The 23,286-nt window shown below is 43.6% G+C and overlaps 1 pseudogene across 1 annotated transcript; it reads left to right on the top strand.

The window, feature by feature from the left end:
* Positions 1-499: 499 nt before the first annotated feature.
* On the top strand, positions 500-12,515 carry LOC148527395 (dual specificity tyrosine-phosphorylation-regulated kinase 3 pseudogene; annotated as a pseudogene). The gene is made up of 2 exons (XR_015878029.1): positions 500-604; positions 11,098-12,515. The product of XR_015878029.1 is annotated as a dual specificity tyrosine-phosphorylation-regulated kinase 3 pseudogene (transcript).
* The last annotated feature ends 10,771 nt before the right edge of the window (positions 12,516-23,286 follow it).

Below are 23,286 nucleotides of genomic sequence, written 5' to 3'. Positions count from 1 at the left end.
ATGTCGGCTTATTGGTTACATACCGTTTAGGTACTGTATATAACCATATGATGTTTGATGCTATAGGTTGATGCTGCAATGTAGGCTTAACTGGTTACGGGAAATACATTGTGTCCTAATGGAAGAGAGAGAGAGAATCAAGTTTTTGTACTTAATTTTGGTTTCTAATCAACTTTATATGGTAAACAAATGTTCCACTTATACATTTATTAAGGCAGTTGACATGAACAATCACTTGGAATGTTCAAGCTGTCACTCATTATGACATAGGGAGACGGAATATTCCAGATTCCCAATATGTAAGGTTGAGACCGAATTTCTCTTCACTCATATTGTTTCACTGGAAAGAGGCAGAGATGTGAAACAAGAGAAATGATAATATAACACAGATAGATCAGGAGATATGGAAAGAAAATTCTCTTTCCCGTTTAGTACCTCATATGGTACTTCAGGAAACTCGAAGCAAAAGATTGTAAAAAATTAGCGACATGTTTTTAAAATGGATCCAGTGACTAAAGACCATCTTCTGGAGACACCAGGCTTGGTTACTGGAAGAAGGAAACCACTGAAGTCCCACCTATCCCCGAGCTGTTTAGGAACAAAGGTAACAAATAGATACTAATATTGATTTTTTCAAATTTGAAATGTTTCTTTCCATGATATTCACCCATAATATGTTAGCATGGTGACAAAGGGGTCTAGAACTTTTTGTGATGTGGAGGGAATGAAATGAGAATAAACAGCCTTGTAAATTGTAATGCTACTTAGGCTTTATATATATGCTTCAATTTAGCTGCGGTCTCAACCAGAGGCATCGCTAGGGGTGGTGTCACCTGGTGCTGTAATGAATGGTGACCTTCCCCCCTCTCTCCACCAAAAAAGAAAAAAGAAAAATCGAGACCAAGATGCGCAGCTCCGCAAACTTTCCCCCTTACCAGTCCAGCAGTCACACTGTGCTCCTCCCAGGATGCCGTGCGCTCCCGGCGGGCATAATGATGCCATGCCCGGTATTCTGGGTAGCAGTGCTTAAAGTGGTCCTAGAGACGTGGTGGAATGACCCCCCCCTTCCTCAGCGATTTATCAATAAAAGGACAGCATGCACCTAAGGCACGTAGTGCAAAAAAGGGGCGTAATCTCGAAAGAAAATGGCATGTTCATACAATACTATCCCCAATTCAAAGTACACTGCACAGTAGCACAATCTTATTCACATTACACCACACATAGTGCCCCTTATTCACATTACACCATAAAGTAGTGTCTCTTATTTGTTACGACACACAGTAGTGCCCCTTTTACACAATGCCCACAGTAGTGCCCTTTTTACATAATGTCCACATTAGTGACCCTTATACACAATGCCCATAGTAGTAGTGCCCCTTAAATAATGCCCCCAGTAGTAGTGCCCCTTATGCAATTCCCCCAGTAGTAGTGCCCCCTATGCAATGCCCCCTGTAGCTGTGCCCATTATGCAGTTCCCCCTTAAGTAGTGCCCCTTTGTGCAATGCCCCCTGTAGCTGTGCCCAATATGCAATGTCCCCTATATTATAGCCCTTTATGCAATGCCTCCAGCATTAAAGCTCATCATGCAATGACTGTATTAGAGCACCATACACTGTGCCCCCAGTAGTGCTCCTTACACAGTGGCCCCAGTAGCGCCCCTTATACAGTGCCCCCAGTAGTGGCCCTATACAGTACCCCAGTAGCGCCCCTTATGCAGTGCCCCCAGTAGTGCCCCCAGTAGCACCCTTAATACAATATCCCCAGGAGCTCCCCTTATGCAGTCCCCAGACAGTAATGCCCCTTATGCTGTGCCCCCTAAACACTACCCCCAGTAGTGCCAATATACAGTGGTCCCAGTAACGCTGCTTATGCCTTGCCCCCACTCTTGTGCAGTACTACTTACCTTCCTTTACGAAGTCCAGGCTGGCTTGCACTTCGGGTGTCCAGGCGGCGGGCGCGCACCTCCTTCTTCTCCTTCCCAGAAAGGAAAGGTATATTTCCCCTTCAGCCGGCGTGCCGCGTGCATGATGACCTCACCGCGACCGGCGTCCAGAGCAACACACAGGCACAGAGAGATGCTCTGTGCCTATGTGTGGCTCTGAACGCCGGCCGCGCCACGGTGAGAGAATTAACTGACCCGCGGCGACGGCTGCAGGGCAAGTCCATTTGGAATGTAAGGATGCATACACTGGTATATATGGCGGGGGTGTGGTGGTGCTGGGGAAAGGGGTGTGCGGGCAGCGGACGTGTCTGTGGATGGGTTGCGGCCCGCATGTGTGTGTGCTGCTCTTTTTGGTGTCACCCCCCTAGTGACACCACTGGTCTCAACTAAATAAGACCCCTGAACATTTACATATTAGAGCATGTACAAATGTGAGGAATGGTATATATAGTAACCACCATGTTCCCAGACATCTTTATTTACAACAATACACAGTAGTAATCCTGAGTGTTTATACTACAAAGAGAGAGAAATTGTCCAACAAGATAAATTAGGTGGGTACAGGTTAGATAGACCATACACATGGGAAACGTATAGATCCTGACATTAAATACCCTATAGTCTGATTTTAATTATGACATTAAGGAACTGATTCAGAGGTGGATGCAGAAGTCCCACAGTTGCGTCTATTGGCGGTCACCTGTCTGCGACTTTATGCAAATGCCGCTACAAAGCCCTTACCTTGTGTACATCCATGCGTCTGATCCCATCAGATGGGCCGTTGCCGTATGTGTGCTAAGTCACTCCCCTGTCACCACTCAGGGACACGCACTACATACACTTCTCCCTGTGTGCATCTGATATTGCAACTATAGACACAACCGGAATGAATGCGCAGTACCATGAAATCTTTCTGCTGCATACACTGGTATACGGTTTGATAGGAATGTAAGAATGCATATACTGATATACGGTTAGATAGGAATGTAAGAATGCATACACTGGTATACGGACAGCGTATATAGGAATGTAAGGATGCATACACTGGTATATATGGTTAGATAGGAATGTAAGGATGCATACACTGGTATATATGGTTAGATAGGAATGTATGGATGCATACACTTGTATACGATTAGATAGAAATGTAAGGGTGCATACACTGGTATACGGTTAGATATAAATGTAAGTGTGCATACACTGGTATACGGTTAGATAGGAATGTAAGGCATACATGCCTACCCTCCCGGTTTTCGCGGGAGGCTCCCGATTTTTCGGGTAACCCCCCGCACCCCCGGAAGGGTAGGCATTTCTCCCGCATTCTGCCCACTTCCTAGTGAAGTGGGCAGAATTAGGAGAATACCCGTGGCAATATCGGGTCTCCGTGAAGGGGGCGGGGCTTAAGCTGTGATTCTGCATGAATCACCGCATTTGGCCCCGCCCCCTATGTAAATTGTGCCCAATCGCGGCAATTTTACCGCGAGGGGCGGGGCTTAATGATGTGAATTGTCAAGCCCCGCCCCCGTCAGCCCCCTGCTTCTTCTCTTACCCGGGCTTCTCCCGGGAAGAGAATATTAAGGGTAGGCAACCCTGATGTAAGGGTGCATACACTGGTATGCGGTTAGATAGGAATGTAAGGGTGCATACACTGGTATACGGTTAGATAGGAATGTAAGTATGCATACACTGGTATACGGTTATATAGGAATGTAAGGATGCATAGACTGGTATACGGTTAGATAGGAATGTAAGAATACATACACTGGTATACGGTTAGATAGGAATGTAAGGATGCATAGACTGGTATACGGTTAGATAGGAATGTAAGGATACATACACTGGTATACGGTTAGATAGGAATGTAGGGATGCATACACTGGTATACGGTTAGATATGAATGTAAGGATGCATACACTTGTATAGGATTAAATAGAAATGTAAGGGTGCATACACTGGTATACGGTTAGATAGGAATGTAGGGATGCATACACTGGTATACGGTTAGATGGGAATGTAAGGATGCATACACATTATACGATTAGATAGAAATGTAAGGGTGCATACACTGGTATACGGTTAGATATGAATGTAAGTATTGTGATAGGATCACTGGTAAAGTGGTCTGTGGCAGGTACATTTGTCCCAGATTCCTGTCTTTTGTGTTTTAAACCCCCAGGAGAAAGTCTGCAGTGTAGCAGGCTTGAGTTTCGGCTTTTTGAAAAGCCGGTTTGGGACCTAGGGGTTGTGGGTGAGAGGAGAGGGAGGGCTCCACCCACGGCCACTCCAGGTTTTGGTTCTCTTAGCCTGGTAACAGGCTTGTTAAGGTTTCCACCTGAGAGTGGCCAATATAAGCCTAGTGTGTTGAGGGCTGATTGTCTCACCTGGGAGAGCAGGCAGGGAGTTTGCTCAGAGACACTTGAAAAACCTATTTGTGAGTACTGTGCTGTGCTTTGTTGCTGGCGAGGGCATTAGGCCCTGCCAGGTTCTGGTAGTGAGGGAACTACCTGTGAAGTTAGTGCCCCGACAGGGCTAGGATTTATATTTATATTTTCTTTATATTTCTGTCATTGTACAATAAAGACTGGCGCCGACCAGCTTGTACTTGCATCCAGACTGGTGTGCTGCTTCCCTGCTGCTGTGTGTGTGTGTAAGGAAGGAGTCCTCTACCCAGGAGTGGGACCCCATAACCTAACTGTGTCACAATATGGTGGAGAATGCGGGCACCCACACACACTGAACTTGCAGCAAGAGGAAAACTTTCCATTTAAAAATTAAAGGGACAGACGCCCAATTTGTGAGAGTGGAAATAACACTGTGTCCTTGGAGTCCCATAGAGGAGGCATCAGCCAATGCTCAGAGAGGCAAGGTTCAGCTTCCAATCTACACCCCAGGACAAAATGGAGGAAATTATTAAGGCCTTGCTCCAAGCTACAGCAGCTCAGCAGGAAGCTACCAGGGCTCAGCAGGAGACTAACAGACTTCAACAGGTCTCCATTGAGGAAAACAGCCAGGCCATAAAAGAGGTGATACAGCACCTGGTCGCCCGACCCAGCGATGTTAATACTGGTTCTCCCACCCCCACTCACTCGTACGAGCCAGTCACTTCCTCCAAAAGATGACTTCGGGCGATGATATGGAGGCCTATCTTGCCGCATTTGAAAGAACGTCCGAAAGGGAGAGTTGGCCCAAGGAGCAGTGGGCAAGTCTGGTGGCACCTTTTTTGTCTGGGGAGCCACAAAAAGCATATTTCGACTTATGCCTGGCTGATGCCAAGGACTAGAAAAAACTAAAACAGGAGATCCTAACTTGCTTGGGAGTCACCACCTTTGTTCGTGCCCAACGGGTCCACCGCTGGCAGTTCCATAAGGACAAGCCTCCACGTTCACAGATGCATGACCTTGTCCATCTGTCCTCAAAATGGCTACAGCCCGAGACGCTGACGGGACCACAGATTGTGGAAAGGGTCGTGATGGACCGGTACCTGCGATCATTACCTGTGACTCTGCGCAAGTGGGTGAGCCATGCAGACCCTAAGTCCGCGGACCAGTTGGTCGAGCTGGTGGAGAGGTACGTGGCGGCTGAGGAGCTGATGAGTATGCCCCACCGAGCCCCGATGGCGCACCGGCGAACTCCCAGAGACACTGGTAACACTGTTCCAGGGGAGAAGGGTGCTGGGCGGTGGAATGTACCTAAGACTGAGGGTGTAGAACCTGGAGACAGGCCTGCCAGGCCGGGAAGGTTCTTGCCCCGTAAACGACTAGACATTAATATGACTCAGTGTTTCCGATGTGGTGGCTTCGGCCATATTGCCGCTAATTGTGCACTTACAACTGAACCTATGCAATGTGATACTGCTCATGTCTACCGCAGGGGGTCTTTCTTTGCACAGATAGCCTGTACGGCTGACCGGCAGGCTGAGACTGATAAGCACATGTGTGTACTCACTGTAGATGGCAACCGAGTAGAGGCACTGTTAGACTCTGGTAGCTTGGTGACACTTATAAAAGCTGAGCTGGTGAACCCCTTGAGGCATACAGGGAAAACTGTTGGTGTGACCTGCATACATGGGGATACTCGATATTATGTTACGGCCGAGGTGAACATCGAGACACCATGTGGCTCTGCTATAGTTTCTGTGGGTTTGGTGCATGGTCTGGTGTACGATGCAATATTGGGGAGAGACTTTGCTCACTTCTGGAAGTTGTGGGAAAGCCGTTTTGTTCCAGAGGTGAACAACCCCGATCCATTTGAGAAGGTTGTCGATGTAGTGGAGGAGGGAGTTTCTTCTGAGTCTGAGTTATTCCCTTTTTCTACTATGGTTGGCGAACTAGAGAATGCGGAATGTGACGGTGGCCCGCCAACTGATGTGCCTCCCATTGAGGTGGGAAGTGTTGTTGGGCCAGGTGATCGTCTGCCTGATTTAGAGGTCAGAAGAGAGGTCTTTGCCGTGGAGCAGTTGAATGACCCTACTTTGGTAAAAGCCAGGGAGAATGTAAAAGTAGTTGATGGTAAACCCGTAGACCCTGATAGTCCTTTGTCCTATCCCCACATGGCAATGTGGCAGGATTTGTTATATCAGGTGACTAAGAAGGGGGAAGATGTTGTGGAACAACTAATAGTTCCCAAAGCCTACAGAAGAGCAGTGTTGGATCTGGCCCATGGTCATATAATGGCAGGCCATCTACGGGTAGAGAAAACCACTGAGCGAATAATGCAGAGGTTTTTCTGGCCCGGGCTTCATAAAGAGGTATCTGACTTTTGCGCATCCTGCCCTGAGTGTCAGTATCATGCTCCCAGGCCACATTTTAAGGGTCCACTAGTTCCATTGCCTATCATAGAGGTGCCGTTTGAAAGAATAGCGATGGATTTGGTTGGACCCTTAATGAAGTCTGCCAGGGGACACCAGTATATTCTGGTCATAATGGATTACGCTACCAGGTACCCGGAAGCGATCCCGTTGCGCAATACGTCAACCAAGACCATTGCCAGAGAGCTAGTTCATGTCTTTAGCAGGCTGGGTATACCTAAGGAGATACTAACTGACCAGGGTACACCGTTTATGTCCAAAGTCATGAAAGAGTTATGCCGCCTGTTCAAAATCGAACAGTTAAGAACTTCGGTTTATCACCCCCAAACCGATGGGCTGGTCGAGAGGTTTAACAAGATGTTAAAACACATGCTTAGGAAAGTGGTCGACAAGGATGGTAGGGATTGGGACTACTTATTGCCGTATTTATTGTTGGCCATAAGAGAAGTTCCCCAGTCCTCCACCGGGTTTTCACCCTTCGACTTGTTGTATGGGAGACACCCAAGGGGGTTACTAGACATTGCCAAAGAGACATGGGAGGGGCAGTCTAGTCCTTACAAAACGGTGATTGAGTATGTTTCTCAAATGCAGGAGAGAATCGCTGCGGTAGTGCCAATAGTGAGAGAGCACCTGGAACAGGCTCAACAGGCACAGCAGAGGGTATACAACAGCAATGCTCGGTTACGCAGCTTTGCTCCTGGGGACAGAGTGTTAGTATTGGTTCCCACTGTGGAAAATAAATGGCAAGGGCCCTTTGAAATCTTAGAAAAAGTGGGGCAGGTCAATTACTAAGTTTACCAGCCGGGGAAAAGAAAGCCGGAATAGATATACCATATAAATCGAAGCCCTGGAAAGATAGAGCGGTACTGTCGGCCGTCCGAGACCCTCCAGTAAGTCCAGGGCCCTTAGTTCCCAAAGTGACAGTGGCAAAAACCCTGTCGGCAATTCAACAACAAGAGGTCAAGGAGTTTCTGATTAGAAATAGGGTGCTGTTCTCTGACGTACCTGGGAAAACCTCGGTCATTAAACATGACATCATCACTGACCCAGGGGTTAAAGTTAATCTAAAGCCCTATAGGTTACCAGAAGCACAAAGAGAATCGGTGTCGAAAGAAATTAAAAATATGCTAGAGTTAGGGGTTATTGAAGAATCACATAGTGAATGGTCAAGTCCCATTGTGTTGATTCCAAAGCCTGACGGGAGTGTGCGTTTCTGCAATGACTTCCGAAAGTTGAACAGTGTTTCAAAATTCTATGAACTGATTGAGAGACTAGGGACGGCAAGGTATTTAACCACTCTTGACCTAACCAAAGGGTATTGGCAAGTACCGTTAACTGAGAGCGCCAAACAAAAGACAGCTTTTTCAGCGCCAGAGGGCTTGTTTCAGTACAAGATGTTGCCCTTCGGGCTACATGGGGCACCTGCTATCTTCCAAAGAATGATGGACAGGATTCTAAGGCCCCATAGACGGTATGCAGCTGCTTATCTGGATGACGTGGTCGTTCATAGTCCTGATTGGCAGTCTCACTTACCCAGGGTACAAGCAGTGTTGGACTCCATCTATAAGGCAGGTTTGACAGCCAACCCAAAAAAGTGTTGTCTAGGCATGGAGGAAGTAAAATATCTGGGATACACCATTGGCAGAGGCCTGATAAAGCCTCAGCTCAATAAAGTTGATGCCATACAAAACTGGCCACGGCCTCTGAATAAGAAGCAGGTGAGAGCCTTCTTGGGAATTACGGGGTACTACAGGAGGTTTATACCCAACTTTGCCACCATGGCAGTCCCACTGACTGACCTGACCAAAGGCAAACAAAAAGTCATGGTAGAATGGAGTCCTGAGGCAGAGAAAGCTTTTCAGGAGTTGAAAGTAGTGTTGTGTTCCCAACCAGTCCTGATGACTCCTAATTTTGAAAGGGAATTCATAGTACAAACCGATGCATCAGAAGTAGGTATAGGAGCGGTCCTGTCCCAGAACAAGGAGGGTGAGGAACACCCTATTTTCTATCTTAGCAGAAAGTTGAATGTACATGAGAGAAACTATGCCACAGTGGAGAAGGAGGCGTTGGCCATAAAGTGGGCGTTAGAGGCTCTCAGGTACTACTTGGTCGGAAGAAAGTTCAAATTGATCACTGACCATGCCCCTCTGAAGTGGATGTCTGAAAATAAGGACAGTAATGCGAGAATTACAATATGGTTCTTGGCGTTACAAACTTTTACATTTTCAGTGGAACACAGGCCAGGAAGCCAGCTGGCCAATGCTGACGCGTTGTCACGCGTTCATTGTTTGGGGGCTTCAGTTGTTCCGCCCCACAGGTCGAAACAAAGGGGGGGATATGTGATAGGATCACTGGTAAAGTGGTCTGTGGCTGGTACATTTGTCCCAGATTCCTGTCTTTTGTGTTTTAAACCCCTAGGAGAAAGTCTGCAGTGTAGCAGGCTTGAGTTTCGGCTTTTTGAAAAGCCGGTTTGGGACCTGGGGGTTGTGGGTGAGAGGAGAGGGAGGGCTCCACCCACGGCCACTCCAGGTTTTGGTTCTCTTAGCCTGGTAACAGGCTTGTTAAGGTTTCCACCTGAGAGTGGCCAATATAAGCCTAGTGTGTTGAAGGCTGAGTGTCTCACCTGGGAGAGCAGGCAGGGAGTTTGCTTAGAGACACTTGAAAAACCTATTTGTGAGTACTGTGCTGTGCTTTGTTGCTGGCGAGGGCATTAGGCCCTGCCAGGTTCTGGTAGTGAGGGAACTACCTGTGAAGTTAGTGCCCCGACAGGGCTAGGATTTATATTTATGTTTTCTTTATATTTCTGTCATTGTACAATAAAGACTGGCGCCAACCAGCTTGTACTTGCATCCAGACTGGTGTGCTGCTTCCCTGCTGCTGTGTGTGTGTGTGTGTGTAAGGAAGGAGTCCTCTACCCAGGAGAGGGACCCCCTAACCTAACTGTGTCACAGTATGCATACACTGGTATACGGTTAGATAGGAATGTAAGGGTGCATACACTGGTATGCGGTTAGATAGGAATGTAAGGGTGCATACACTGGTATACGGTTAGATAGGAATGTAAGTATGCATACACTGGTATACGGTTATATAGGAATGTAAGGATGCATAGACTGGTATACGGTTAGATAGGAATGTAAGAATACATACACTGATATACGGTTAGATAGGAATGTAAGGATGCATAGACCGGTATACGGTTAGATAGGAATGTAAGTATACATACACTGGTATACGGTTAGATAGGAATGTAAGCATACATACACTGGTATACGGTTAGATAGGAATGTAAGGATACATACACAGGTATACGGTTAGATAGGAATGTAGATATGCATACACTGGTATACGGTTAGATAGGAATATAAGGATGCATACACTGGTATACGGTTAGATAGGAATATAAGGATGCATACACTGGCATACGGTTAGATAGGAATGTAAGGATGCATACACTGGTATACGGTTAGATAGGAATTTAAGGATACATACACTGGTATACGGTTAGATAGGAATCTATAAATACATACACTGGTATACGGTTAGATAGGAATCTAAGGATGCATACACTGGTATATACGGTTATATAGGAATGTAGGGATGCATACACTGGTATACGGTTAGATAGGAATGTAAGGGTGCATACACTGGTATACGGTTAGATAGGAAGTAAGGGTGCATACACTGGTATACGGTTAGAGATGCTTTGTGCAGGGATCAGATCTATTAAATCTCTGACTACAGATATAGGCCATGTCACTGATATTGCCAGGTATATCACTGTACTTAATCTATGAGAGAGCATCTGTTTACTGAATAAAAGACTCTGATATGGATACTACAACAAAACAGGAGTTTGTAATATGGATGCTGCAATTGGTTGATTTGCCTGTCAATCAATATTTATTTATAACTACTGATTGGCCACGTTTGTGCGACAACATATATATATTGGAATTTAAAAAAAGCTTTTAGGCTGCTTCAACTGCCTTTGATGCTCCATAAAACAACAGCAGCCCAGTATTCAGTTGCAGTGATTGGATGGCTAATATGTCAGTTACATCCCAAGCTCCATCTCTTCCATTCCCTATAAGGAAGGGAACACCGGGTGTGTGGAGAAAACTGTTGGCGATCTATAAATGCATTTCAGTATGTATTGTGTTCCAAATTAAATAAATAAACTCTTTCATGAAAACACCAAACCACAAACCTTCTGCATAAAATACCTCATATATGTATTATCAATGTTCTGTCTGTGTGATCGTGGGAGTGTTTGCAAATATTTACCTATTTCTATTCAGTTTATCAATGTATTCACTTTATATTATTTCCATTCTCTCCTTAGATAAGTGGGAATAAATATTCAAAGAAAAATGACCAGCAAATCACAGTGCAGAAATTATTTGATGATTCCAGCAACCGCAGGGGTGATGCTGTTATCCACCTAGCGGACAACACACGGCCAGTGCAAACCAAAAAGTGCTCAGATTGCTCTGGTAGCTCACAATCAAGAAATGTCTCCTCCAAAATCTTGAATGCCACATACCTGAGTCCTGAGCAATCACTCATACAATACAAACATCTGCTGACATCTTACGAAGTGCAAGAAATTACAAACTTCCCTGAGATATACTTTATAGGTCCAAATGCAGAGAAGAGGCATGGGGTTGTAGGTAATTCCAACAATGGAGGGTATGATGATGAACAAGGACGTTATATATTTGTACCCCATGACCATGTGGCTTATCGCTATGAGGTGTTGAAGGTAATTGGGGGAGGTACTTTTGGTCAGGTGGCAAAGGTTTATGACCATAAACTCCAATAGCACGTGGCCCTAAAGATCATCCGTAATGATACAATATACCACCAACTGGCTGTGGAAGAGATCCGGATCCTGGAACATCTTAGCAGCTAGTACGTAACTTTGCCCGCTCGATCCTACAATGCCTGGAGGCTCTGCACAGAAATAAAATCATCCACTGTGACCTCAAACCAGAAAACATAATGCTTAGACACCCAGGACACAGTGCGATTAAAGTGATTGACTTCGGAACTAGCTGCTTTGATCACCAGAGAATCCTCACATACATACAAACTCGTTTCTATAGGGCACCTGAGATCATCCTGGGAAGTGACTATGGCATGCCCATTGACATGTGGAGCTTTGGGTGCATTTTGGTGGAGCTGTTAACTGGCTACCCACTGTTCCCAGGGGAGGATGAGGGCGACCAGTTAGCACGTATAATGGAACTCCTTGGCTCTCCACCTCCAAAGATGTTACATAAAGCCAAGAAAGCAAATATATTTTTCAATTCAAAGGGCCAGCCTCGCTACTGCACAGATATCAAACATCATCATGGGTCTGTGGTCCTAAACAGAAGCCGGTTACGCAGGGGCAAAATACGTGGTGCTCCCGGCAGCAATAACTGGTCGGCAGCATTAAATGGTTGTGAAGATTCTCTCTTTATTGACTTTCCAAAAGGCTCTTTGAATTGGGATCCGACAGCACGTATGACCCCCAGTCAGGCACTGAGACACCAATGGATCTGCAACCAGTTGCCTAAACCCTCAGTAGAAGACAAATCCTCAGGAAAAACTAGGATTACTTGTCATACCAGCTGCTTACCAGGGATGGGCTCTACATTACCCCCTGTAGTGGGTGCGGCCAATAAGTTACCGCACAATTTGATCTATGACTCTAATAGGAGGATACTATTTCCATCTGTATTTCCCTATTAGCTGACTAATACTTACTGACACAGCAATGAGAATATTTTGTTGCTCATTATGTATCCTCCTTGACTGAAAAGTGTCATCATTTTAATTGTTATATTTAAGAAAAAAAATAAAACAAAAATTACATCTTGCAATGATTTGTCTGTGTATAATCATGGCTTATTGTGTTACAAGAACTAAGCATTTCATTCACCATGTGGTACAAACTTGCTTCTTTATCTTATAGTTCATATGGTTGTAAGCCTGCTGGGAAACTGATTGGCTGCTCTCCTGGAGCTGAAGCTGCTGTGATTGGTTTAAGCATCTCTGTAACTTTATTTAAAAATTCAGGAAAGGGGGGCGTGGCCTGACTGGATACCAGGGCAGACGTGTTGCACCTCAGCTCCCTACAAACCCTCATAGATTGCCCTGCTACGCCTGCCCCTTGCTGTTTGGGGAGACCTCTCCTGCATACTTACCCCCTCTGGGCTCCGCTGATCCCCCGGCTGGAAGTCGCGAAGGCTTATCTCCTCCGGGGCCTTTGCGGCCTACTCCGCCTCCAGAGTCCCCGGCCTCGATTTTCAAGCCTGGCCCGCCAGTGCCGCACTTGCCGCCGATCGCGGCCGGACTTTCCCGCGGCCGTCCTGTCACCTTGGACCCCACTCTGCCTGACTGGAGTGGCGGTCTAGGCGGCCTGTGGAGTAGGGGGAACCCAGGAAAGTCCAGTAAACGGAGCCGCGAATCGCGAGAGGGCGCCATTTTGGCTCCTTTATAACTCCCCCTGCATTACCTCAGCATCTGCCGCTTGGGAGACCCTGACACCAGGAGTAAAGAGGACATCTTACCAGGGCCCCTTTGACCAACCACCTCTATACACAGGTACATGATAATATCAAATTAATTCCTGTGTTGAACTGTGGCTCCTGATCCCTGGCTCCCTTAAATCTGCTCCCTGAGTACACATTGAGATACTGCAGCTATAGGTGGCCGTGACGAGTGACCTGTCGGCTGGCCCGGGGTTGCAGTTTTGACTCTGGTCTCCTTAATATTGCAGTACCCTCTTCAGAGAGTAATCGAGTTATAGCAGACGCCATTTTGGATCTTCTGTGCAAACATATAATACCAAAATCAGTCACCTCTATGGTTATTGCTCTCTATGCCTACTTGTTCTCCAGGAGCCCGGGCGGATTACTGAAGTGTCGTTACTAGTTGTGACTCACTATGTCTCTCTGAAACAGCTTTCCGCGTTGACCCTGATGCCTCTCTGAAATTTATCAACATGCAGATTTAATCTTTCCTTCTCAATGTAACCACCGATCATAAATTTAAACATCACCAGTACCTGTATCTGCTCGACACTAGTTGGAGGTGCCGCTTCATTGGATCACATCGGTATGGCTCCAAAAAGGATAAAAGCGGCCAAATCAGCCCCACCTGTTCACTTTTTTGGATCCTCTTCTACCTCTACTAAAAGTCGTCTTCAACAATCACCACCTGAGTCTGCTACGTCTCCAAAATCCCCACCTAGACAAGCAAGTGGTCCTCCTGTACCTTCTCAGGAAAATGAGGACAGTTTAGATGGTCCAGTTACCCTGCGTTCCATTCATACTATGTTAACGTCATTTAAGGTGGATATAACCTCAGAATTAAAATCTACCATTCAATCTCTGAGAGCTGATATTAGTGAAATCGGAGATCGTACCGACCATTTGGAATCTAAAATGGAAGAATTGGTTGCATCACATAACGACCTAATCTCAGCACACGACTCTCTGCAGGAGGAATTAGCCTCTGTGCGAGACAAGGTAACAGATCTGGAAGACCACTCCAGACGCAACAACATTAAAATAAGAGGTATTCCGGACTCCGTCACAAATGCTGAGTTATATGATTATGCCACAGAATTATTCCAGAAACTTCTTCCTGATGCCTTACCCTCTGATCTTCTGATTGACAGAATCCATAGACTTCCACAATCCAAACAAGCTCCAGCCCAAGCACCTAAAGACACCCTCCTTAGAGTTCATTTCTTCCATATTAAGGAGCGTATACTTAAGGCTACTCTCCCTTCCTCCCCCACAGTTGAATGTCTGGACAATCTCCAACTTTTCCCTGACATTTCCCCAGCGACTCTGGCAAAACGACGTCTTTTCCTCCCAATTACACTGGCCTTGCGTAAAGAAAATATTCAGTACAGATGGGGATTCCCGACGAAACTGATTGTAACAAGAAATGGCTCGTATACAGTCATACAGTCTCCAGAAGATGGGCCGGCTATTCTTCAAAAATGGGGTGTTGCTCTTACTAACCCTACCAATATGCCTCCTAAACCTATACCCCAAGAATGGTCCACAGTGCCGAGGTGATCCCTTGGGGTGAAGTATCTTTACAGTTACTGGCTGTAGTTCTACCATTCCAAGCTATATTTAGTATTTTGTTATTCAATATGCTCTTTCTGTTTTTATTTTTTTTATCTGTACTTTCTATGTGTAATAGGTCTACGGCTTTATGATGTACTTTATCTAAGATTTTTCATTCAGTCCTTTCACAGCTAAGGGCATATAATGTTATTGGTGGACCGATAGATAGCTTAATGGATAACTGGTAGTATATGAGTCTTCCATATAATTTGGGAACTGCTTTCTACAGTCTTTCTGTCTTTTGTAGTGGTTACATTGCATTTAATGTCTCCTTTTTTTTTTTTTCTCCTTTCTTTATATACATAAATGATATTTGATAGGTTGTATCAAATATGGCTGTGTTTGAATGCTAACTATGTTGTTAATATTACAATTGAAGGAATTATTTGAAACGAGGGGTATTCGGTGGTCTTCTCTTTGAGCCTCCCCCCCCATACTTTCAATTTTTCTGTCATGTTCTGTTTCAATGACAGAAACTCTAGCTCCTTTATGGATGCTATTTCGGTTTGTTCTGTTTTTTTGTTTTATATGTTTGTTATTTTATTTATTAATTTTTTATGCATACAATCTCTGTATTTGTCATTTTTGTGCAGGTCTATTTGTAAAAAATCCACACCACATTTATCTGATTCTTCCCCATGGTCAATTTTTTAAGCATAAATGTTAAGGGCCTTAATTTACCTCACAAGCGACGTCTTGCATTAAAATACTTCTTAGATCAAAGAGCTGACATAGTAGCAATCCAAGAATCGCATTTCCCATTACATTCTACTCCTCAGTTTATTAATAAAGCCTATCCGACTTGCTATACCTCCTGTGGCCCATTTAAGAGGAATGGAGTAGCCATACTTTTGAGCAGATCATGCCCATTTAAAATAGAAAGTAAATGGGTGGATTGCAGTGGTAGATATATTATCTTGGTGGGGAAGATAGGTACTAAATACATCACTCTAGTGTCAATATATGTCCCTAATACAAGACAACCTAGTTTTCTTAAAAAGTTTTTACTTAAATTACAGGAGACTAGAAAGGGTGCTTTATTCATTATGGGCGACTTTAATCTTGCACCAGATCCTAAATTGGACAAATCTTCTTCTCTCGATAAACAATCATTGAATGTGGCTTCCTCCCTAGCTCGTTCCTTCTCGCACTTGTTGGCTGAACATGACCTCTATGATGTTTGGAGAATCAAACACTCAAGAACACGTGATTATACCTTCTATTCAGCAGTTCACAAATCATACTCTAGAATAGATCTTCTCTTGACTGATAAATGGTCTCTCCAGTCCATTCCCCGGATTGATATTTTACCAATTACTTGGTCCGACCATGCTCCCTTACTATGGTCTTGGACCCCCTTTCCCACGTCTCCCACCTGTAGACCTTGGCGTTTACAAGAATATATTTTATTAGATGATGTTGGCTCGCGTGTCATGACTGACACATTGACTGCATATGTAGAACTAAATTCTCCCAAAGACACTTCAGCCACGAATCATTGGTGTGCACTCAAGGCGGTAATGAGGGGGGCTGCTATACAAGCCGCAGTTAAGATTCGGAAATCGAATCAAGAAATATATCTCGCATATCAAGCTGATCTTTTAAAATTAGAAACACAACATAAACAAAATCCAAAGGATTCTATTGTCCTCTCTGCCCTATTAGAAGCCAGGAAGAAGTTAAATAATCTACACCTCTCCCAAATTCAACGTGCTATCACTAAATTAAATCAGAAGTTTTACTCTCTTGGAAATAGAGCCAATAAACTGCTAGCCCGCAAGCTTAGAGAGAAAAATGCTATCAATAGAATTAAAAGTCTCTCTAACCCCAATGGATCCTCAATATCAAATCCTAAAGATATTGCTCAACAATTCGCCTTATACTATGAAAAGCTTTATAACCTTTCTCAAGATACCCATATACCTCAGCCCTCTGAATCTGTGATAAATTCATTGTTAGATTCTATTAATCTTCCATGTCTTTCCCCTTTAGAAGCAGAAGCTCTATGTGTCCCTTGGAGTGATAGCGAAGTATTAAGAGCGGTTAAATCCATTAAAAAAGATAAAGCACCTGGCCCAGACGGATTCATTAACAGTTTCTATACGCATTTTCAAACCATTTTGACCCCTATTTTAGTAAATTTATTCAACGATGTCTCTACTCAATCATTTCCTAAAGAAATGTTAGAAGCCCAAATCATCACTATTTTGAAGCCTGGCAAGGACCCGACACTTTGCCCAAACTATAGGCCAATAGCTCTATTAAATTCAGATATCAAATTATATGCAAAAATAATCGCTAATAGATTGAATCCTATTCTCCCTAATTTAGTTTCTTTTGATCAGGTGGGCTTTATCTTAGGGAGACAAGCGCCAGACAATACCAGAAGAGTTTTTTCCCTTCTGGAAGCCCAAGCAGCTTGTTCCGTGCCTGTGGTTTTATTGTCCTTAGACGCGGAAAAAGCCTTTGATAGGCTACACTGGCTTTTCATGTCCCGGGTCCTGGTTAAGTTTGGCTTTTCTGGCTTGTTTTTGAAGGCTATCTTGAATCTCTACACTGTCCCTTCGGCTAGAGTATACAGTAATGGGTTTTTGTCCAACGGTTTTAATATCTCTAACGGGACTAGACAGGGGTGCCCCCTTTCACCTTTAATTTTTGCACTAGCTATGGAACCCCTCGCAGAAAAAATTAGATCCTTCTCCTCCTTTGTGGGCTTCAATATTGGCCATAAGCAGCATAGGATATGTCTTTTTGCTGATGACGTCCTGCTATTCATCACGAAACCAGACATTTCCTTACCTGCTCTTCACAATATACTTCAAGAATATACTGCATCTTCATACTATAAACTAAATACCTCAAAATCAGAAGCAATAGCATTCAATATTGATCAGGCTTCCCTAGATAGTCTCCAGAATCAATACCCTTATGCCTGGCAGACATCATCTCTTAAATATCTGGGGATCAATATCCCTTTAAATCCTCAAAATATTATTAAATATAATTATCAGCCTTTGTTAGAACAATTCTCAGCACTTACCAAAGCATGGGTTAATTATGAAATCTCCTGGATGGGCCGTCTCTCTTCTGCAAAAATGATGCTTCTTCCAAAAATTCTGTACTTATTTAGAGCCATTCCATATTTAGTTCCATTGACCCTGCTAAACAAATTCTATGCAGTTCTATCTACGTATATTTGGAAGGGTAAACGTCCTCGTATAGCTAGGACTCGACTATTTCGGTCCAAATCTAGAGGGGGACTAGCGGCTCCTAATCTCGAATTCTACCAACACGCTTGTCTTTTGGATCAGATGAAAGACTGGTTAGCCCCTCTACCGATTAAGCCATGGGTATCTATTGAAATCTCTGTATCTCAAACTCTCCCCTTACAGGACATCTTGTGGACTAAAACTGCTGATAGACCCCATAAATCCCTTATTCCAAAGAGCGTCTCTGATACCCTTATAGCTTGGGACAAATTGATTTCCACACATGGAGAATTTTCTCTTCCCTCGTCTCACATTTGTATATTAGCCCTTTCTCGACTGATCCAGGATCTAGTATTAACACCCTGGCATGAGAAAGGTATTATAACAGTTAGAGATCTTTATACTAACCATCAATTTAAATCCTTTCAACAATTACAGGATCAATATGGTATTCCCAAAACTGACTTTTTTAAATTTTTGCAGGTGAGACACTGGGTATTTTCTAACTCTGGCCCAAATCATCTCCTTCCCACCCCACCTCCCTATATACTTTCTAAACTGTCTACTACTGGCCATAAGAGTGGTATTTCTATGTGGTATAATACGCTTATGACTCCGATAGAGGAGTCTAAACTTTCTATACAATTCAATTGGGAGTCGGATCTTAATATATCTCTAACTGAAGAAGATTGGTCTATTCTATTTATGAACATTTTCAAAATGTCCAAATGTTTGAACCATTCTGAAATGCTTTATAAACTAGTTCACGGCTTATATTACACCCCGGTCAAGTTGCATAGAATCTGGCCAGACTCCTCTAAATTATGTTGGAGGAATTGCGGGTTAGACGGTACTCTGATACATATCTTTTGGTCTTGTCCTAATATATTTTCCTTATGGTCAGAGGTATTTCAATTAATAGCTCAGGTCACTATGGAGCCTCTTCCCCAATCTCCAGAAATCGCACTCCTACATTATTTTCCTCCTACAATACAATCACATAATAAGTATGTTGTTGGACACATTTTGATAGCTACAAGGGCAGCTCTAGCACAATATTGGAAGAGACCTGACCCCCCATCTCTCTCGATAATAATATCCAAAATTCAGAGAAGTTTTGAAATGGAAACCTCTGGATTTAAATATTCTTCATCATCCTCGTCCCCACTGCTAAAATGGCGACCCTGGTCGGCCTTTATTGAATCATCTTCTCACACGACATCCATAATTGGCTAGCTTTAACACTGCCCCAACTCGATATGGAAAAGGTTAATATGACAGACCACACGTGTTTTCCCACAATTAATGGTTGTATGCATTGTCTGTTCTGTTTTGTCTATTATAATTTATAGTAATGTTTTGTATTACTTGGTTTTTGTATGTAATACTTGCTATATTTTTATTTTCTTTTTTTTATATTATATAATTTGTCTAGTTTATATGTTTTTCTGTATTATATATATATATTTTTTTTCTTTTTTATTTTATTTTATTTGTATAAAATTTCAAAAATATAAAGTTTATATTATGATGATTGTAAATTACTGTTTACTATTGTCTTATCTGATGTATATTGGATTTTCTTGTTCTACTAATAAAAATTATTTGAGTTAAAAATTCAGGAAAGGAGAATTGAGGCTGAGGGGAGAAATAGACAGTATCAGGGAGGGAAGTGTAGGGGGAGGGAGACAGGAGACAGCCAGAACAAAGGATTAGCTGGTATAAGGAAGAGGAGAAAGTGTACAATAAGAGGGATAGAGGAAGAGCTGGGAGAGAAGGGAAAGAGGAGGAGAGAGCACATGGGACAAAGGAGAGCTGGGGTTGATATTGCTGTTTGGTTGTGTGAAATCCTACTTTAAATCTCTCAACGGCTGTTGATGCCATGTGGACGCACCTTGCATATGGCGATACGCAAATGTGAATGCACAGTGTACGCAACGTGTGATGCATACGCAATACCTTCCCTTATTGTAACACCAACGGTATGCATAATAGTTGCTATCTTCATATCAAAATACTATGTGAATTACAGTGCAATATATATATATATCTTAGTATAATAACCTTATTGTGAAAGCAAGTGAACACACTCACACACATCAGTTTCTGTGGACCAACGCACAAAAGTAAATATTGTATTGAAAGTATATATAACATTAATTATTACAAGTTATATAGTGGTACAATATAGTTCAAGAAACAAAAAGGTCAGAGTTACAAACCAGTATACATACGTTTGCATGTGCTCCCGGATCCAGAGTGCAGTCGTCACCAGATGACTGGTAGAATACAGCTGCTACTCTCTGGATCCGGGGAGCCCAATTTATATAGTTAAATTATGGGTGTGTATAATAGCAAGTTTTGTGTTCTCCCATTGGTCCAGGGGTGGGATGTTTCCAGTTCACTGGGGGTCATTGGTTGTTTCAAACAGTGGACGATGCCCAGGCTCATGATGCTGTTACAGGAGTTCACCTTTGGGTTCCTTCTGAAAAGCTAGCTCAAATCAACCATTGTTATATGCGATATTAATCATAAATCCGGCATTGCCAATATCTGCTTGCCGCAATGTGCGACAATCTATTCTTCTCTTCAATATATATTTGTATTTTTGGTGTTATCTTAGAGGAAATATGCAACCATTACAGTGGTATAATGGTTATAGTAAGATAATTATTATGAAAGGAAAGTTTGGTTACAAGAAATGCCTAAAAATGCATTGGGAACAATTACGTTAGATTAATGTGTGGCCAATCAAATTAAATCTCTCACAGCCACAAGGGGGAACTTGTCACCGCAGCTAGTTGGTAATCAATTGTAAAATAATATATACCTTAGGAATATGAGGATGAGAGACATTGCCTAACTTAAAAACATCATTGTTATTTTAGATACTGTATATATATATTTTATAGTGAGAAATAGATTAAATGGGTTTGACTGTATAAATGTTTAGTAGCATGCATGTAGATGTATTTGTTTTACACTGAGACTAAAGGTCATTGTTATAAGAAACAGATTTTTACTGCTTAGATCATTTAAAATGCACACAGATAGTGGTATGCATAGGTGTATGCCTACAGTTATAATCAGGATCAAAGTATTGTACCCTTGGCAATCATAAACTGACATGTCCATTGTCCAGTATGGGTCAAAAGAGAAGCCATGACAACAACAGACAAGCGGTCGTATATATTGGTATTAAGACCCCTGGCATGACATACTTATTTACACATCAAATGCAACCAAAGGAGGCTAACTGATGACTAAATACCACCTTTTATGACACTCTGTCTGCTGGGGGGAACAACAAGCCTTATTGTTTATGAAACTTTGGAACTTGTTACTTCAATAGAATGGAATAAGGTTCCTTAAAAGAAAGTGGTATATGTGTATAGATCACAGAAATACACACAAGTTATGGATTTTTGAAATATATCATGAGAATATGCCAGTTAATGTTAATGTCTGGGATATGAGTTATTTTGTAGTGTATTTAAATATTTTCTGACTTCGACAGTTGGGGCAGAGAACAGGAACGAAGGCACCAGAAATGGCTGCTGCAGCCAAATAAGGGGGAGGGCCGTCAGGCGGCCCACGGGCCAACAAAATTGGCGCCAGGGAGTGTCAGGCAGGTAAGCCAGTCCCCCGTGCCTTTTCTAATGGTGGGTACACGCTATACAGATATATCTGTAGATGATGGTTGTTCGTACACACTGAACAACCATCATCTGTGTCTGCCCGCGGTCCTGGCGACAAGGGGGTGTGTCCCAGTGGGCGGAAGCGTGTCCCTCCCCCTCCCCGCGGCTGCCCCTGTGTGTGTGTGGGCGGTCTGCAGACCGCCCGTACATACTTGCCGATGGACAGATATGTCTGCAGACATATCTGTTCATCGGCTGTGCAGCACAGCCAATGCGATATGACGGTGAATGCTGACGTTCGCCGACATATATCGCGGGTACACACTGGCCGACGGCCAGCAGATATATTGGCCGATCATAGATCGGCCAATGTATCTGTCAGTGTGTACCCAGCTTAAGCTTACTAGCCTCACAGGCCATTGAGAGGCAGCAGGGCTGGGTTTCAGGAAGGGGGAGGCACCATGGGTTAAAAGGGGGCAGCCAGAGGAGAGACAGCCCTCTTTCATTTCTCCTACATCCAGGACATGCATGTGTGAATCAATACATTTATTGCTTCATAATATTCCAAAGGAAATTTTTAGGTATTGTTAGCTTAGGTGTTAAATGGTGCTATAAATAGTCATTTTCAGGGACATAATTAGTATACCCGCTACCTGTTTATTCATGTATTGTTGTTGTCCGTCTTTCTGTATGATCACACCGAGCGGTATCAAGGAGCAGATTGGCTGACTTTGTGCACTCATGCAATGCCCCGGGGAAGAGGTCACATGGACCCGTGAGAAGTCAGCATGTGCAATAGGCCCACAAACAACAGAATATCTTAAGAAGTGCGACGGGCCAACGGAATTTTAACATTGCACAGCATATTACGGAAGGTGGTTAATGCCAAATGTGCCTGACCAAGGTCAGCAGAGGTCCAGGAGCCACAAGCCCAGGGAGCCACATCGCAGTGTTGTTCAGCACAGGCTCAAGGCTGCGCAGTCCACGCCTTCTCCAGCAGGACTTTGGCGCAGCCTGGCGCCATGGCAAGCGCAACAGCAATGGCAGCAAACATGGCCGATGCCATGGCAAGCGCAGCGCAAGAGCACATAGCCACATCATAACACAGGATTGGTGAGATGAATCATGGCAAGCATGTTAAAAATTCTAGTGTTATGTTATTTCAAGGTAGTAATGCTAAGAGTGAGGATGTTATGTTAAACAGGACAGAACATTGCAAAATGAAACTTTATGCGACTTGTAGGAAAATAGGAATTTGATATATAAGGATAAGCAACATTTCTTGTATATTTGTACAAACAGATTGTAAGATTCAGTCACAATGCCGCCTAGGATCAGAGACCGGGGAGTGTAGACAGAGAACAGATTTGACCTGGTTTATAAAAAAAAAAAAATAAGTAATTTGGGCAAATAACTTTCTGGGTCTATGCGGGGGTTCTTGAATTTGATGAGTTTGCTGGTAGATGTCATTTTATTTCAGGGAATACGTCAAGGCTACAGGAAAGTGTTTCTGTCTGAGGGGGAACAGCTCAGGGAAAGTCCCGTAAACATG

This window comes from Taudactylus pleione, unplaced genomic scaffold (assembly GCF_031769625.1).
Source record: "Taudactylus pleione unplaced genomic scaffold, aTauple2 ptg000089l, whole genome shotgun sequence".
In the NCBI taxonomy this organism is placed as follows: domain Eukaryota; kingdom Metazoa; phylum Chordata; class Amphibia; order Anura; family Myobatrachidae; genus Taudactylus; species Taudactylus pleione.
Note: the sequence above shows the minus strand (reverse complement) of the source record. Positions and strands in the feature narration are given on the sequence as shown.